Here is a 16,205-nt window from a genome sequence, read left to right as displayed (position 1 = left end):
AAGTCAAACTCTTACTGATCTTCACCTCACATTCACCCCATTGGATCATAGAATTGGCATCCAGAATCTGAATGTAAAATACATATTTTTGTAACTGTAGAGCTAAGCCTGAATGTTGACAGGAACAAAGATTTGACACATTTACCTGTCAGCATATGTGGACAGTTTGAATAAAGGTCTAGAGGTGTCAGCTGCTCTACTCTTCTCCTCAAATGACAGCCAGGTAGAGACCACAACTCTGCAGCTGTACCATGTGTTAATTATCCAACATGCAAAATACAAAGGTTTTGTTATGAGAATCACCCTGCCCCTGGCATGATGTCATATGACTGCCTGCTAGACCCACTTGTACTTGGTTCAGCTTTCTATCTTTCAGGGAGAAAGATCTGGAACACCTTGAGGATCAGCTGGGAGGCAATGGAGCAGCCAAGAGGACAGCTCATAAAGCAATCTGCAAGTCATCAAATATCTAAGAAAAAGGAGACATCTGTTGGACTTCTCAAAGAGCAGAATTTTAGGAGACGGATCATGAAGTTTTGTAACCCATTCCAGGCAACCCAATGTGCAAAAATAATGGCTGACAGAAGCAATCCTTTATACATTTTACGTCAGCTACTGCTCTCAAGTACGGGACTGTAGGTGTACATGTGTTGGCGACACCAAGAAAAGGTGAGAAATGCAAACACACCCTGCTAAGAGGACAGTCTAAGAGAGTAAAACATTCTGCAATTACTGATATCTAAGGTAGGATTGAATCCTGCAGAATGTGACTCAGTTTTGCCACAGAGCCTTCACTGAACTTAGCAGCTGCACTTGAATGGATTACAAGATCTAATTAATTTATGTATTCACTTTAAGATTTTTTTAAATATAGGTAAAAACACATTGAGTAAAAATGCCAAAATACAGCTCATTACAAAGTGCCAGTACTGGTAAATACAAGTGGTGGAAAGTGTGTTTTGGAATATTTCTCCACATCCTCACACCTCTTTGGACTATGTGTGGCAAAAATATCAATTATTTGGTGCAAAATCAAATTAATAGAAAATAGCAAGGATTTAGAAAAATACTTCCCATCAAAGCTCAACATTTCCAGAGTACAGAAAAAAATTTATATGCAATCATCTAGATTTCTTTCAGTAGGAAATTTCCCACTGATAGTCATGGAAGCAAGACAGAATCCTGATTTATACAGAATATTTGCATTCTTAATTTTAATAAATGCACAAAGTTCATCTGTTTGACCAAGTGTTGACAAACAGCCATGAGAATGAGGTGACCACATAAAACTGATGCCAGTGAAGACTGGTGCAGTCATACATGATTAGCATTACTATAATACACAGCCAGCAAAACTGTCAGTTATTTCAGACTCCCTGCTCTTCCCCTCAAATGGAAAAAATCTACTTAAACACTCAGGAAAGGAAAACGGGATAGTAATCCGAGCCAGTTGAATAAAAGATCTCTGGAACCAGATTTTTAGCTCTCATGTACCAAAGTCAAGACATACTGAGGCAAGAACCACCCCAAGGGATAGCGTTTTAAGCATTGAAGAATGAAAGGTTCACAGACAACTGCATGTGCATTGTATGTAACAGCATTTCTGAGCAGGGGAACTGGATTCATGCACATGTGATTCATCAATCTAAAATGCAAGCAATGCTTTGTCCACCTTCAGAGGCGCTGTACTTTCACAGGGCTTATCTTCTGTAAATATCTTGGACCTTCAGTGAGATTTCCAGGACACTGTTTTCCTCAAAACTGTTCAGTACTTCACCCATGCATCACCCAGGAATTAGTTTCCTTAAGCAGCTTTATGGTAACTGGTGCCATGACCTGACTTCAATGAAATTAATTCTATTGCCCTTTTTAACTTAATCCAACAAAAACCTACTCATCGCAACATGGACTCATGGATCATTTTAATATATACATTTATGCTAGTATAATTAGTTTTATTAATATAAATTAAATGAGAATCCTACCATTTATTTTACACAGAATAGTGATAGAATAATTAAAGCCAGTCGACATTAGAACTGTACAAAATATATTAATTCTGATGTAGGTCATAGATATTTTATAAGTATATAACCAGATAAAATTTGTTGACTTAAAAAAAATTTACTTTCTTCTTGTTTCATTTCACATAAGTAATGTACTATTTCCACATGCTTAAATACATATGTAGAGAATGGTTTACAAAATAACACATTGTTAAATCCCCACAAGTGAAAATGAAAATCCTTAATAACAGATGTTTCATTTCCTTAACCTACCTATATACCTGCATGTCTCCACTCAGCCACTACTTTTTCTGATAAACTAGTGTATGTTGTTACTACTCTGACAGAGACCTCCAGCAGATCACTGTATGTCTGTATTACCAGACACATGATAAAAACTATCTGTTTTGTCCTGTATTTAGTACCTACTTAATTAACAGATTGTCAAGTTCTTTTTCAGCTGAAAGAGGATAGATTTGTATTAGATATTGGGAAGAAATTCTTTATTGTGAGAGTGGTGAGACACTGGAACAGGTTTCCCAGAGAACCTGTGGATGTCCCATCCCTGGAAGTGTTCAGGGCTGAGCTGGATGGGGCTTTGAGTAACTTGGTCTAGTGGAAGGTGTCCCTGCTCACGGCAGGGGGGCTGGAACTAGTCGCTGTTTAATGTACCTTCCAACCTAAACCATCCTATGATTCTGTGATTCTATGTACCCATCTTCCCTGGAAAAGCTAGATGCCATTTTTCCAGTGCCTCCAGACCACACGTCTACAAAAAGACAAACTATATTTATGTGGATTTTTTTTTCCTCATTTTTAAGGGACAACCATGCCTTCTTCACTTGTCCGTCCAATTACCACTCATCATATAGACCTTTCCTTCTCTAAAAGATGATCTGAGGGCCACCTCCCACTTCAATGCCAGCAAAAGGAGTAAGTCAGCAGCCATGAGGAAGGGTGCAGCTTCTTTATAGCACAGAATAATACCTTCAACCACTTTCAACTTCAACAAGCACAAGGAACAATGTGGAAAATCATAATTTATTTTAAACAAAAATTCAGATTTACCCAAGTACGAATTCACTAAGTTTATGCACCTTGGGAAGTTCAAAGTATTAGTCCATTCTCTCTGGCAAAAAGTCTAAAACAAGGCACTACATTTTACTCAAAATCCATTTTTATTTCATGTTAATTCCTAAAATAAGAATAGCTTTATTTTAATGGGACTCCAGAGTAATTATCACACTTGAAGACTTACTGCATTTTCTGTATAAGGTAAAGGCTCAATTCTTCATTTAACCTCAAGTGCAGACCCTAACTATAAAATCACCACTAGTGCTTTTGGAAATCTGTATCGACAGCTTTACTCGTGTGGAAAACCACACACTATTACACAAAAATTAACATGGCCAAGAAAATTGTTAGGTACTTAAAATAGCTTTCTGCGTAAACTGCAGCATCTTTGTAAGAGGTGGAACTAGAACAGCCCTTCATCTTAAAGCTTTTGTCGAGAGAAAGGACGATTAAGAAGTATGATTTCTTTAAACCAAAAGGCAAGTACAAATATCAAATAACTGATATACCACAAGTAAGTGATAAGGAAGAGTCCTTCCTTGTCAAGTACTGTACAAAATAGCGGTGTTTATATTAGGGACAGATATGTCTCAACAAAAAAGGTACCATTTGATTACATGAGCAGAAAAGATTCATCTCACAGATTAATTATTTTTGAAGCAACAGCAGCAATGAACTGATTAATACATGGAGCTCTCTATGCTTCTATAATGGTCACATTAAGTAAATTCCATTTCCCTGAAAAGATTCAGACTTACTGAAAGCTCTTTATGTACTTATAAATGTGTCAACAAGAGACAGGGAGGTAAGGGTTTCTAAGAGGTATTACTGCAATGTATATTTGAGAATGAAATTTGCTGGTTAAATTAGACAAAGAAAAATTATAAAGGACTAATGGGCTTAGTCTACCATTCAAAAAAGCACATATCTCCAGTGGTAGCAAAGATATGATGGATGCTTTCTACAATGGAGTATCAGAACTAGCAAGGACAGCGATTAATTTACCTGTTTGCAAGTGAGATATTTTTACAAATCATTTTGGCCATGAACATGAATGAACTCTTCTCTTTGACAAGCCAATCCTGATTACCATAGTCACCAGTTTAGAAAAAAAAGTCAGTCTTTTGTCTGGATCATTGCAACTTGTCCACTTCATGAATCCTGTACTTGATATTCACAGAGGGCCACCAGTGACTTAAATCACAAGGTATTGATACTGCTTTGATCCCTAACTGGATTATTGAAACTAGAAAGTGATAAATAGCAAACAAACATGTCCATTCTGAACATTTGGATACTTTAAATTTGTACTGAAACTAATTATATTTTAAGATTTGCAATTACGGTGGGTATTTGCAGACTTCTGGGAGCTGTTCAGTGTGCACACATGGGAATATTATGTCCCCAAAATTAATATAAATCAAACTCAAAGCGTCTGCTTACCAAAATAACTTCAGATCACTCTTTTCAATTAGTTGACTAGCCATATCAGCTAAACAGTTGTAACACAGTGCTACCTATTACAGTAGAGAGCTGAGCTGCCTAAAAGTGGAAATCAAAATCGCTAGGATTTAAAGATGCAGAACATTGGCAAAGTTGTTTGACCAGCGCTCATTCATACACTTAGGTTATATGACTAGTGTTACCATGGTATGCTATTTAATATGTGTATCGCCTTTTTTAACTCAGAGCTCATTGTCTAAGAAAAGGAAAAAAAAACCTAGCATGAAGTAGTAAAATGGCAATGGTATATTTATGTATGTAAGCATCCTTCTCATGAAACTTCTCATCAAACAAGATGAATAACAGTTCATTCTAAACTTGAGACAAATGATAAAAATATCAGAATATATTACAGCTATGCAATTATTTTCACCTGTAAGAAGCCAATCTAAAGGGATGGTGTGAAGTTGTGGAGGGCTCTGGGACAGGGTTTCTTTAAGTAAATATGGCCCATATTCTGTAGAAAATTACCTTACACTTCAGAGTTCTATATTAATATAAAATCATAAAAAAAAAATGTAAAACTTTACTGGTATGTTAATGGTCTTCATCTTCAAATAGGTGCCAGATTTATATTTCCTCTTACAAAATACAAGTCCTTTCAGATTCCTTCTGAGGTGAAAAGAATTAATGTTCATTGCTGGAAGTGTGAGAAATTATGCTTTACCTGTAAATATAATATCTTTACAGATTCTAGTGTGAAATTAATACATCATGACTACATGAAATGTATAATTCATTAACCGATACCCAGTCAGATGTAGCAGCCATGAAAACTGAGGCATCTGCAAATCATCAGCATACACCAGGAAAACAAGTGATGTCACCAATATGATAAAGGTAGAATATGCTCTTTTTAAATATAAAAAATTTGCACTGCATCTACCTTTGCAATGTAAGATTTAAAAATAGAGATAATACTTAGAAAATAATATGCAATTTTTTTCTGAGAATAGCCAACAAAATCATTACCATGTATAAACAGGAAGCAAATGAGTTGTTACAGACTAGAAAATCAACAGCTATATATCATGAATCTAATTATTGTGCTATTTCTTGGAGAATCATATCATAGGGGCACATATTGAAACAGTGATGTAGATTGTAAGTGTTGCTGAAAGCAGAATTTGGGAAATCTACAGTGAGCAAGTCAGGAGCTAGTGAAACCCAGCATAGGCAGACCCTCAAAACTCACATTTACTTTGAGTCCTTTTTGTTTTGGATCAGAATGCGAAGGCCAAAGCATCCTCCCTCTGCACATTAGGGGTGTTCTGAATCACAGATAGGGTCACCAAGGGCAGATTGCAGGGGTGGTAGAAGAGTGATCTGTTGGACAGATACAAAGCAGCAGCAGGAGCAGCAATATCAGCATTACACTCCTCAAGTTTTTCAGACTTCACCTACATTGACAATTTCAAGGGTAGAATGGGGGAGCACTTCACATTATTGCTTCACTAGCTTATATCCTTAATTTCTGTCCTAAAACTGCTGAAATATGCTTTCTTTAGCATCACATAGGATGAGGATTACTGGTTTGGGGGCACCTTATATATAGAAATTTCAGTAATATCACTGCCACATGCCAAACACATTTATTTGATTCAGCATTTACAATACATCATTGTATGAATTTTCATCTAATTATCCATTATTTTAATTATTGTTCTGTATCAGGAATACTTAATTATGCAATGTGAAGAATTATAAGTGGGTTTATGGTGTTGTTTTTTTTTAAAAAAAGACATTTTAAACAGAAAAGAACCTTGATTATATATCCTAGATGCTGCTGATGCTAAGGAATGCTACTCTTTTAGACAAAGTTTCCAAAGAGTAAGTTCCTTGCTGAATTCCACTTGTTGGTTAAGATTACTCAGTATTACAACCTTTCCTTCTCAGGCTTTACAGAACTTCATCGCAGATATTCAAATATTTCTTCTGGTAGAATATTTGATTCTCATATATTTAAGTCATCTGCCCCCATCCCCTCCAAGATTTTCTAATGATTTATTTAGACTTGTATAACTCTCCTAATTCTCAGACTACTGTTAAGGTCTCCTCAAGATCTTGTAATTCATGGTAAGTGCTTCTCTCTGACAATGAGACTGAATGATCAGCGTCCACAACTCTAGGAGCTGGGAAGCTGGAAGGAGAAATGGAGCTGGGCTTTGGGACCAACCCCAAAGGAGAATGGCTTGTCCTGCAGGCCCTGTTAGCTTCCCAGTGACACCCTCAGGTCCTCAGTGATAACCTCTCCAGGGCTGAATCTGGAAAAGCTCTACCTCTACCCAGAAAAAAATCAGACTCAGAGTGACACAGCCACAACCTGCAACACTGTAGTTTAAAATGCACTCTGAAAGACTGCTTTCTTCTGGGCAGATGCACAATCTCGATGTGAGGATGACTGAACCCATGGAACATGCATCATGAACCACAGAAGCAAAAAAAGAGCATATAAATTTGTGGGTTAGCTTAATTGTCAGTAATTTAAAAAATGCAAAGCTAGTTATCCTGAATATAATTTTATAAAGAAAAAAAAAAATATCCAAAACAAGCCAGAAACTGTACAGCATATTTATTTGGAGAAGGAACTGAGTGGATTTAGAGAGAGTGTGTAATAGGTATTCAGTGTCTGATGTAGCAGATATCACAGCCATAGACTGAAAATGAGGGAACAAAAATGCCTTGCATCTGGCATGGCTGGAGTGACAACATGTAGAGATCACAGCAGGAAAAGCAGGACAAGCCAGTGCAAAATGCCTCTTGTTTTTGTAGCTCTTTACAGAGATCTCTTTCGCATTTCAGCTCAGTGCCAATGGTCCCACATAGCCATTCAAAATATGGTCTGAAAGGCAATAGACTTTGTTGACTGACCCTCAGAGTATTCCCCCAAAGCATTCTTACTCATCCTGAGGCGAAAACGCTGGCACGATTTGCAGCATCTCACACAGAAGCCACAGGAGACAGAGGTCTCATTCTCCTCTCGATCACCTAAGGCTGTATCAAGAAAACCCTTCTCATGCCCATTGAGCCTGATGCTGCCTTGCATGCCAGCTGCCGTTCACTGTCCTAATGGCTTCAAGCAGCCCTAAAGCCTGTTAGCCAGTCACTGGCAAGCAACCTGCCTTTCAGATTTTACATTACCCCAGGAAATGGGACGTTTCCAGTGCACCCTGAATGTGCTGCAGTCCCAAGCTGTCACATAGCCTCTACAGACACTGGCAGACAAGATGGGAGGTGAGCCTTCACTAGGAATTGCAGCAAAAGTTGGATGGCTTCAGGGTACTTGTGGCATAAAAGACAATGTGGCATAAAAGACAACTTTTATGCCACCTTCACATGTATCCACAAATGAGGTTCTGGCTCTTTACATGGGACTGAAACATAAAAAAAAATGTTTTAAAAGGATACAAAAGCAAAGACACATTTTGTACTGGCTTGTTGTGTTCTCCCTGCTGCGATCTCCGCACATTGGTACACTTCCCTTGACACATGCACAGCATTTTTTGTTCCTTCTCTCTCATTTTGCAGTGATGGTACACACTACAAGAAACACCACAAATGTATTAATCAATTACTCTCAAATATTCAGCTCCTACTCAGAGCAAACAGATGTCCCACAAACTTGTCACTGCATGTGGCAGGATGTCTTTGCAAAGAAAGTTGCTTAGTTGCTTTTATTTATATTAAGTAAAGAATTAGCAGTAGAAGTGAGATGTAAGGTTGGAGAAATACACAGAACTTGGTATCTTTAGGTAAAAATAATTTACCAGGCATCTTTTATATCTTTAATAGAAAGATTCATGTATGGTTTAACACTTTCCCATCTTTTTACATCTATCCAAGATCAGGTGCTGATCAGGTCTTGGGCTCTTAATCCCAAGAAATTAAGAGACAAATATGCAAGAAATTGAATTGGTATACTTTCCTTAAGAAAAAAGACAGAACCCCTTGGAGTCTAGTTTGCTCCTTATTCAAGCTACCATGTCATAATAGCCCTTGTACATAGTTTTGTCTTCAAAGGCATTAGAATTATTTTTGCCCCCACATCTCTCATGGGAGAGGTGTTCCAGAATTTTACTTCATTGACAACTAAAAATGTCCTTCTAGTTTCCAATTTAATTGTATTCATGATTGCTTTATACTCATTTGTCCTTTTGCCAACATTGCTCTTTAGCTTCAGCACTTCTTTTGCTTCCTCAGTCATTTCCCATACTTCAGCTTGCAACTTGCTAGTCTCCAAATGCATGACCTTGCAGCACACAGCAGTGAATTTCATCTGATTTTGACTACTCCAAGCTCTAAGTTCATCCAATTCTTCCTATCTGACAGGCTGCTCCTATTCAGAGTTCTGTCATCTGTGTATTTTACGAGTACACATGTCCTTTTTGGGACAATGGTATTAAGAAAAATACCAAAAAAGATTAGTCAGAAGACCAGTCCTCAAAAACTGTACTGTAACCTACACCTTCAACTAAAACTTCCCAGTGTTTCCTGTAGTTCTCAGACCTTTATGTAGTTCTTACTTGCTTTGCAACTTTCTTTCTGATGAGCATTATCTCTAATTTCCTTAAGAGATGCCAAATCACATACACAACTACAGTCCAGCTAGAGAAGTCCAATTGCATTTTGTCATATAGAAAATGAGTTATCTTATCAAAGATGTCCCCATGGATTTATCCTCAATGTATTCCATCAAATCAGTGCTGAGCAGTGGCCAAAAAGACAAGTTGCTGAAAGATTGTTTGCGAAAATGCCAGGTGTTGTATTTTTTTATCCAGCCCAGTTCACCTTCATTGGATTATATCCAAATGTCTATTAGTGGCAAATGCGACATCAGTGCCAATGTTTGCCTGTGCCAAGCTGAACCAAATTCCATCATCACTTGGACCAGAGTAACCCTATTTATCTCAGCAGCTAAACCAGGGCCAGAGAACCTCCACATCTTCCCTGTCTTTAGATTCACATTGTATCAAGGAGCAGCATATTCCATAGCAGTCAGAAAATTCAGTCTTTACCAGCAGGCTCCAAAAAGAAAAAAAAGTTCAGTCAGGAAAGGTACAGTGTAAAAACATGATCTCTTTTCCCGGGTTCATAATGACATTCATGAAGAACTGAGCCAATAGAGTTTCACATCATCGCAATGTTGCTGGTGTGCAGGACTCCTGTGAACAGTTATCTCCTGAACAATGCCCATTTGATTTGTACTAGGTACAGTTGTTTCTTTGTGATATATCTTCTTGGGAAGAATTTAGAAATATAGAGGAATGAAGTGATGATGAAATGTAGTGTTACCATACACAGTGACTGGCATCTCAAATTCTGCTGACCTGTGGCACAGCCTCCTGAGTTGAGAAGATGCTCCATCTCTAAAATCACTCTGATCTGTACCCCAGATTTCTATACAAGCCAGGGGTAACACAGCAAAAGTTGAAGAAATTGAAAAACTTTTCCTATTTCAGCAATTCCCTAAAGCCTATTTGTCTACAGTTACCACGTGTTTGGCTTTATTTGTAACGCCTAATGATGAAAGCATACAAACTGTATTAGCAGAGTTCTGCTAAAACCCTATGAAAGCTCAAATCACCAGTGCACACAAAAGTATTATGTGCTTTTACCTTAGCAATGCATACTGGTAAAAGGTAAACAAATGTACCTCTCCACAAACTATCCTCTATGAGGGTGTCTGCTCCTCCACAGGTAATCCACAGCACTTAGTTCATTAATTTAAAATGAAAGTTAAAGTAATTCAAGTTATGCTGTTTGTTTTCTTTAAGAGGAATCATTTAAAATCATACAGAATTCACGCTTTGGACGGGAGCAATGTATTTATGTTACATTGCCTACTACAAAGTCTCTGCAAGCGAGTATATGAACTTATAAAAAGGCATGTCACATTCATTTTGGTAGGTTTGGGTTTGTTTATGCTCCCTCATGACAAAAGAATGTGTCAGCTCCCTCTTAGAAATGTATAGAAACATCTGTTTAAACTTGTTTAAAACAAATCTAGTAAGAAATTACCTAAGACATGGCCCCTGTCCTTTCCACTCTGCTTACAACAGAAAATAGAGCTGACTGTATCTGAAAGAGGAACACAGCTTTAATCTTACCCATGTTGGGGGTTTGGATAACCAACTACTCAGTCATGACACAGTAAATATTGATACATATTTCAGGTCAAAGATATGAACAAAAGACCATAGTCAGCTTCCAGAATATACTGTATTATGTAGAAATGTAAGACATTAGGTCAACAACTCCCCACAAGTACTCAAAATCTTCCTCTCAAAACCTGTGACCTTTTTTAGTCTTACTTTACATGGAATATCCTAAGATACTAAGTTCCTGCAAGTTTTATGAAAATCAACAGCAGGGTGGAGAACAGATGTTATTAATGCTGCCATTAGTGAAAGGTGGGAAGAAATTAAGCCACTATTCATTTTCTTTGGCAGCAGCTAGGCTAATATACAGTTACTGGCTGTCCACTCAGCACATCTACTGCATTGGACAAACCACAGCACATACTTTCTTTTCTGCCTGCTGAGCAGAAAAAGCGCATAGAGGATTTGGACATCTGGGAGCTCTGCACTGGTGGGAAAAGAGTTTTAGGAAAACAGAAACGGGCCAAGATACAGGACAAATGACAAGAGAAGTAGGAATGCGAAAATATAGAAGAAAAAAGAAAGACAAGTGGGGTTCTTGTTTTAAGGGAGTCACAATAGACGGAGGAAGTTGAGGTTGTTAGACTAGAGAAACTTAGGGCACAAATCTGCATTAAATTTTTCTTTGTGAAGAACAATTTAATAAAGCCAAAATGGAGAATGCTGTATGGAATCCATTGCCTCAGCCCAAAGGGAATCATTGAAAACTGCAGATGCTCAGTGTTTCTTGAAATCTTGGATTTGGATTTCTAGGTTTATCTGTATTCCAAATGTGCAAAGAGTTTTATTTGAAAGTCCTTGTATTTCTGCAAAACCAACATTAATTAGAAAAGATTCATTTAAGAGATATCACAACAGAGGCATTTATACGCAGTTCATACTGTGAGAAATCTTATACCTTAACAACATGAACAATAAACAAACGAAAAAAGTATCAAAACACTAAACAAGAATCTGACAAGTTGGATGAGCAATGTCAAACTATATATCGACTTCTTTTTCTATCTTGTCAGTAAAAATAAAACAAAAAGTGGAAAGCAAGCAAAAAACCCCCACAGTAATCAGAACAAATAAAGGCTCTGTTTATCCTGTCTCAGCACAAAAGAACACAGGAAATGTCAGAATAGAAGAAACCATTTTGACCCATCGCAACTAATATCTTGCCTTCTAATACCTCATGCCGCTTCAGAGGAAATACTCTATGGCATTCTCCTTCATTGTACAACTGTGTGATGGAGAGATGAAGAAATTCCTCAAAGAGTCCAGATAATCGTCCATTTTAACCCTGAATCATGAGGCTGCTTGTGAAATTGCAATTTTTATTCTTGTCTCTGAAAGTTAGTAAAACTTTTTGGGCATGATAAACCATCTAACTTCAGAATGTCCCAATAATAGCTGATTACAGTGGTTAAAATTGTGTTGCATATATCTATCACAATCAAACTGATAAAGGTCATTGGCTCATTTCAGAGGCAAAATCCTCTGCAGTACTGAGACTAGTGTGGACATGGTTTCATTCTAAGAATAGCATGAAGATGTTTTCATTCCAAACTGAGAACACTATCATCCGATTTACAACAGATTATGTGCTGAGTGTATAATACAGAAAATGTAAGATGATTTAAGAAATCATTGGCAACTCTAATTGTATTATAAAAATCAATAGTTTATCATTTAATGGCTTTACTGGACAGAGGAGAGTGGCTATGCTATTTAAAGTTCCCACCAGTCATCCTGAGGCTGTTTTTCTTTCAACCTTTTCAAAAATTCTCTGAAACAAAGAAGCATGAACAAACTATAAAAGCCATTAGACAAAATCTCTTTCTACAATGTAAAGCTGAAACAAAACAATCAATAGATTGGTATAGTTTGGGGTGTTTGAAGACTATACTATAAAGCACAATAGCAGGTGCAGAGAAATTTTTTCACTTTAACTAGCCAAACTTAAGCACAGATTTCTTTAACCTGTAGCAAACCATGGCAGGTTTTCACTTTTCCTGTACACTTTCACTGTTATTACATAACTTTAATGAACTACTCAAAGGAATGAAGGGCATTAGCACATATACTACATAAAGCTGATGGATCTTTCAGTTGAAGAAATTTGCTGCCTTTTTTCAGCTGTTGCTGCATTTATTTTATCTGTAAACAGATACCAGTTGCCCTGTATTAAACCAAACAAAGCAAAAAAAAAGGAACAAATTAATACTTTTTTTAGCTCTGTCCTGGTTGTCTTTCTACCTCCAAGAATACTGCTTAACTAGTTAGACATTCTAATTAGATAAATCTTCATGATTTTGAGGATTTATATGCCTGCTCTGAACTGCAATTTGGCCAACTGATCACATGGTTGAATTCCCATAAAGCCTGGTAAGACATAAGTAGCCAATTTTCCAGTTTCAAGTATTACTGTCTGAGCACTCATTGCTTTCTGGAGTGGTACAGCACATTTACTTCACAGAACGAATATGACTTTTTGCACACTTCATGACCAGAATTAGTCTGGTGATAATGGGATACTAACGCTTTTGCTCTCATCTCAGCACTGTCCAGTGTGGTGTAAAGAAGAGACAGATGCAGAAGACATGCGTGCACAGCTTTCCCATTCCTACTGCAGCTGCACCCAGCCCCTCAACAGTCCCTTTGACCATGGCCCTCCCTGGAGTTCCCTTCCCAGTCTGAGCAACAAGACTGCATAGCAATGAGAGGAAACCTGATGAAAGTTTAATCTTGGAAGGACACGCCACAGAAATTGGCCCAACTATGTTTTTACATAATTATCCACAATCCTCAAATAAGGATTCTTACAGATTATCTATTGATGAAGTATTTGGGGGGCTTAGGAAATAGGTTGTGACCTGATTCTCAGTTTAAAAAATCTACCCAAGAACCGTCTTCTCCAAATTGCTATTTTTTCTGAATCAAAGGTGTTACACCATCCTTCTGAAAGAAAAGCCTTAAGCTGATGGAGAGATTGTATGCATCTCTCAGCAAAATTATTCTATTCTACACAATCAAATACAGACATCCAGGATAACAAATGAATTCCACTATTTTATTTATTTGAACAGTATTTGTATCAGAAAACCACAGTACAAATTTAAATGAAACTAAATTCAGAGGGCAGCTACATGACTGAAGAAGGAAGAATTCTGCTGGAAAATTCACAGAGATCCACAAAGATCAGTGGATGCAATGGTGACCACACAGTTAAATTACCCTGTGTGATGTAATCTTGCACACTCATAGGAGCACACTCATAGGAAGGTCACTGGCTGAGGAGGAATGCTCAAAGGAAATTAAGATCAGCCTGATACTGGGGCAAATGTGCCTCAGCTCCATAGCAGCTGTTACCAAGTGAAGGCTAAGCAGGCAGCAAGGCATACCATGTCTCCCTTCCCTGTAAGTCAAGAATGGCAAGAAGGATCTACAGAAAATAGGATGTCTGAGTGTCATCTTTCTTAGCTTAACTAGTATTTGTAAGTTATATAGCTCTTAAAATACAACATGGTATTTTAAAAAATACAGTATGAACTAGAGACAAGAGATTTCCAAGCTACATGAACTGACAGCCTAAAAAGGCATAAACCCAACCAGTTCAGAACAACACAATACAGAACAGACCGGCAAATGGTCATTAAAGCTGAAATGGAGCTTTACACAGGAGGAAAGGGAGGCCACTTGCCATATATCAACTAGTAGGCTGCTCCAAGTGTGAGCAAAGGTATGCAATAAGGCAAAGTCAGGATGGATGAAGGAAATTACGGTACTATTCCTACAGATATAAACGAGGCTATGTCAGTGGGGGTCTTTTTAAAATGGCTGGGTTTAATATCACACATCAAATATCTAGTGCACATTGAATACTCTCCTAAATAAAACCAATTCAGTTCCCAGCATGATGCTACTCACATCTTGGTGTTTTCATTTAAGACAGGAGATCGAACCACACCTTGTGCTTAGGGCATTTCCAAGAAGGGATGTTCATATGTTCCCATTTCCTACTCCAAACACAGTAAAAATCTCTTCACTGAAATATGTTGTAACATGTAAGGGGTTAAGTTCACAATATAGAAGGGTTGTATCAGAACATAAACATATATGAGTTCTCACAATTTCCCCAAAATTATTACCAAGCACTTGCTGGACACTCATCATACCTTTCCAGGACTTTTTAGTAGATGGCCTGAAATGTTTAGTCAAAGAAAAATACATAACCCAGCAGCTCAGGTACCAAGAGCAGCTGATCTACAGATACAGCCTTAAAGAAGTCACTACAAGAAACATCTCGATTGTCTGATCATCACTTTTACAGTGTTTGCCATATTACCATAATTCCAAACCAGACCTTGGAAGTACGGTAGGGTCAGGCCACAGATGGGCTAAATTTAATGACGCAGGGTTCCTTGCTAGTTTTGCATTACCTGCCATGTTTGAATCATAGCGTCCACAACAAATGACATGGGTTTTTTTCCTGTAAAACTAGAAGAAGAAAAAATTCCCCTTGCAGTGTATCTAAAACCAGTTTCCTCCAGCAGCTGGCAAAGGGGACTCGTGCGGCCCAGTTTGCCCTGAGCAGGCAGGTAGCTGCTTCCACACATTACACTCACAGCTGGCTGCTTTATATACCTTTATAACTGTAGGCTCTTCAGTCTGAGTCTCAGTTTTTAACTGGAATTTCTTAACTCCTCAGGCCTCAGCATAACTCCTGTCACAAAGGATTTGGGCTTTTTAGATACAGTTACGTGTAACGAATTTCAAAATGACTTCAGGTTAAACTATATATAATGAACTATGTAGTTTCTGTTGGCTACAGAACTCCACAACAGCTTTTTAACCTTTCTTTGGCTATCATCATCTCTTTTTTGTCCTTGTCCTTTTAACTGTTTTTATTTAATAACCTGTAGCTCAGTTTTAGTATTATTGTTTTCCTTATCTCCAGCACCCAAGAACTCTAATCAGTGTAATCCAGTGTATGATAAAAGTACACCGGATGTGATTTCTTTGAAAATCCCAAGGTAAAATCAGAAAGCTAAATACATCTTATAATTGATTTAACTCATTCCTTTCCTTGGCAAACAGTACCTTTCAGGAGCGAAAGCAAGGAAGATGAACAGAGTAATGGTGGGCCAAGACATGGAAGCCCCATCAATGGCCCAGCACTGTCACTTCAAGTATTTTATTATGTTGTAATGGGTTACAGGGTTCTCAATAATTGTTCTTTGTATAAACATGTAGAGTTACTTTAAGGAAGAAAACGGTATTCTATTACTTTTTTGTGAAAAGGCTACGAAGTTTCACAAAGAAATTGTGTGTTCAAAAAAACAGTCACCTCAAGGAAAGATCTTTTTCGGCTGGTATCTTGTTATAAAAACCAGGATCAAACTGGTTCTGTATGACCTTATTCCCAGAGGTTTTTGAAGCCATCAGGAGGGGTTTGGTTGTTCTTGACAGTGATATTAAA

The sequence above is a fragment of the Falco cherrug genome, chromosome 4 (genome assembly GCF_023634085.1).
Source record: "Falco cherrug isolate bFalChe1 chromosome 4, bFalChe1.pri, whole genome shotgun sequence".
NCBI classification, from domain to species: Eukaryota; Metazoa; Chordata; class Aves; order Falconiformes; family Falconidae; genus Falco; species Falco cherrug.
The sequence above is the reverse complement of the archived record's forward strand: the minus strand, read 5'-3'. Positions refer to the sequence as shown.